This window comes from Cebus imitator, unplaced genomic scaffold, assembly GCF_001604975.1.
Source record: "Cebus imitator isolate Cc_AM_T3 unplaced genomic scaffold, Cebus_imitator-1.0 Scaffold45, whole genome shotgun sequence".
Classification (NCBI taxonomy): Eukaryota; Metazoa; Chordata; class Mammalia; order Primates; family Cebidae; genus Cebus; species Cebus imitator.
Genome location: NW_016107360.1, coordinates 1,972,907 through 1,976,413, shown reverse-complemented (window position 1 = coordinate 1,976,413; position 3,507 = coordinate 1,972,907). Strand labels below are relative to the sequence as shown.

Below are 3,507 nucleotides of genomic sequence, written 5' to 3'. Positions count from 1 at the left end.
AAAAAAAAAAAAAAAAGAAATTAAGCAAAAATGTTTCTGAAGTAATTTCTGCATTTCCAGTGTTTTTATTTGCCTATATTTTGAATGTATTGGCCAAATTCTCTTTAAGAATTTTGTTGATTGTCTTCTTTGCAGTTATGGTGCTACTACTATTTCTTTAAAAAAATATAATATTTTAATACCTGTATGTATAAATGATGAGTATTTTTAATGGCTACTATTTCATTTTAAGTACAACTTGGGATTTGAACTACTTGACATTTAACTGACATTTTATACTGTATAATGGGGAATATATGGAGGACAAAACAGTAGAATGAAAATCAGAGAATCTCTGTTTTAGATGTTTCTGTAAGTTGCTTAGTGTCTGTAGTAGTTAACAGTTTTCTCCTGTCAGACGTATCAAAGAATTAATGATTACTAAGTTCACAAGCCCTATTTTTTTTCTTTATAGCATACGCTTCTCTTTAATAAACTAATGGTCAAGGAAGAGTTGTAAATGGGCTGCCTGCTGGGAATTCTTTGATATCTACTTCTAGATCTTTATTTTCTTAAATATGGGATTTCTTCTCTACTTTTGTCTTCCTTTAACTCTTTGTAGCTTTCTTAAGTAAGAATTACTTGTTCTTTGATTTATTTCCCTTAGGCATTGTCAGACTTGGCATTGTTTTATATTTTTACTTTATTTTTATTTATTTATTTTTGAGATGAAATCTCACTCTTTCACCCAGGCCAGAGTGCAGTGGTGCAGTCTTGGCTCACTGCAGCCTCTGCCTCCCTGGCTCAAGTGATCCTCCCTCTTCAACCTCCCGAGTAGCTGGGACCACAGGCATGTACCACCACATCCGGCTAATTTTTTTGTACTCTTGGTAGAGACAGGGTTTTGCTGTGTAGTCCTGACTGGTCATGAACTCCTAGCTCAAGTAGTCAACCTGCCTTGGCCTCCTGAAGAGCTGAGATTACATACAGGTGTGAGCCATTGTGCCTGGCTGCCCTTGTTTTATTATTGTCGTTGTTGCAGAGTTTACCCATTGACCAGACTGTGGCACCTGCAGACAAAAATTGAGTTATTAATTATGCATTCCTAGAGCCTTTCCTGGAGACCATGGAACTTGATTCTTCTTTTTCTTTGTGAACTTTATAAGAGTTTGTATTAGGCACTATAAGAGCTTTAAAAATATGCATATGTGCACAATTAAAAATACTAAAAAATGAGTCTCCTTTGGCTAGGAATTCAGCTCTAAGAAGTTATTCTAAAGTGATAAAAAGCAAATTTGTGACTATATTTTTTAAAATTTTAACAAGTTTTTAATTTTTAAAAATTATGGATACATAAGTTGTAAATATTTATAGGTATGTGATACTTTGTTATAAGTGTACAATTTGTAATGTTCAAATCAGGATGATTTGCGTATCCATCACATTTAGCACTTAGCACTTCTTTGCTTAGGAACATTCCAATCCACTCCTTTAGCTGTTTTGAAATGTGCAATAAAGTATTGTTAACTGGAGCCACCCTGTCATGCTACTGAATGGTAGATCTTATTCTTTCTGTGTTTTGTACCTATTAATCATTCTTTATTTCCCTTCCCACCCTCTGATAAAGAAACATTTGACACTCTGTCTCCATGAGTTCAGTCTTTGTTTTGTTTTTAGTTCCCACATGTTTGGCCTACTGTGCATGGTTAATTCAACTTAACATTATATCCCCCAGTCAATATTTGATTATTTTTCTTTTTTTTTTTTTTTTTTTTTTTCTGTATAATTTTTTGTTTTGTGTTTTTATTTTGTTTTCTTTATCTATTTCTTTTCATACTTGACAGCATTTGTTATTGCTTCTCTTTTGGATAAAAGCCATTTTAACTGGAGTGAAATAAAATGTCATTGTAGTTTTAACTTATATTTCTATGATGATAAGTGCTGTTGAGCATTTTAAAATAACCTGTTTGCCATTTATATGTTGTCTTTTGAGAAATGTCTATTCAGATTTTTGCCCATTTTTAATGGGATTTTGTTTTTCCTATTGAGTTGTTTGAGCGCCTCATATATTCTGGTTATTATTTCTTTGTCAGATGGGTAGCTTGCAAATATTTTCTCCTATTCTGTGGATTGTGTCTTCACTTTGTTGATCATTTCCTTTGCTGTGGAGAGGCCTTTTAGCTTGATGTGATCCCATTTGTACATTATTGCTTTGGTTCCCTATGCTTTTGAGGTCTGATGTAAGAAATTTTTGCCCAGACCAATGTCATGAATTGTTTCGCTGCTGTTTTCTTCTAGGAGTTTTATAGTTTCACATTTTAGAGTAAAGTCTTTAATCCATTTTATTTGGTTTTCTTATATGCTGAGAGATAGGGGTCTAGTTTCATTCTTCTGCATATGGATATCCAGTTTTCTCAGCACCATTTATTAAAGTGGCTGTCTCCCCCCAACCCCAGTTTGTGTGTTTTGACACATTTGTGAAAAATAAATTTACCTTAAATATGTGGCTTTATTTCTGTCTTCTCTCTTCTGTGCCATTAGTTTGTCTTTTTTATGCCAGTACTCTCTGTTATCGTAACTGTAACTCTGTAGTATAATTCAAAGTCAGATAATGTGATGTCTTCAGCTTTTTTCTTTTTTGCTTAGGATTGCTTTGGCTATCCTGGGTCTTTTGTGGTTCCACATATAAATACATTTTGGAATTATTTTTTCTATTTCTGTGAAGAAAGTTATTGGTATTTTGATATGTAGGTTGCTTTGAATTTGCGGATCACTTTTTGTAATATGGACATTTTAGCAATATTAATTCTTCCAGTCCATGAACATGGAGCATCTTCTCATTTTTTGTGTCGTCTTCAATTTCTTTTATCAGTGTTTTACAGTTTTCCTTGTAGACATCTTTTACTTCATTGGTTAAGTTTATTCTTAGGTATTTTGTTTTTTCTATTTGTAGCTATTTTAAATGAGATTACTTTCTTGTTTCCTTTTTCAAATTATTCACTGTTGTCTTGTAGAAATGCTATTGATTTTTGTATATTGGTTTTGTATCTTGCAGCTTTACTAAATTTATCAGTTATTGTTTGTTGACTTGTCTTTTAGTCATCTTACTAAAGATATGAGTGGTCTGTATACCACAATTACAGTGTTATTCTGTATTTGTCTGTGTACTTAGTATTATCAATGAGTTTTATATCTTCAGATGATTTCTTACTGCTCATTAACATGCTTTTCTCTCAGATTGAAAAACTCCCTTTAGTATTTCTAGTAAAACTGGTCTGCTATTGGTGAAATCCCTTAGCTTTTATTTGTCTGGCCAAGGCTTTATTTCTCCTTCAGAGTTGACAAATAAATTTGGAGGATATGATATTTTAGGTTGGAAGACATTTTTTTCCTTTAGCACTTAGAATATATAGAATGATCCTACTCCTTCCTGGCCTGTAAGGTTTATGCTTAGATGTTTGCTGCCAGATGTATCAGAGCTCCTCTATATGTTATTTGCTGCTGCTGTTTCTTTTCTTTTTTTTTTTT

General features: G+C 32.7%; 1 protein-coding gene across 5 annotated transcripts in view; it reads left to right on the top strand.

Moving 5' to 3' along the window:
* Positions 1-3,507, top strand: part of SNX13 (sorting nexin 13) — a 139,440-nt gene that overhangs the window by 76,871 nt on the left and 59,062 nt on the right. The gene's annotated exons all lie outside the window — the stretch shown is intronic.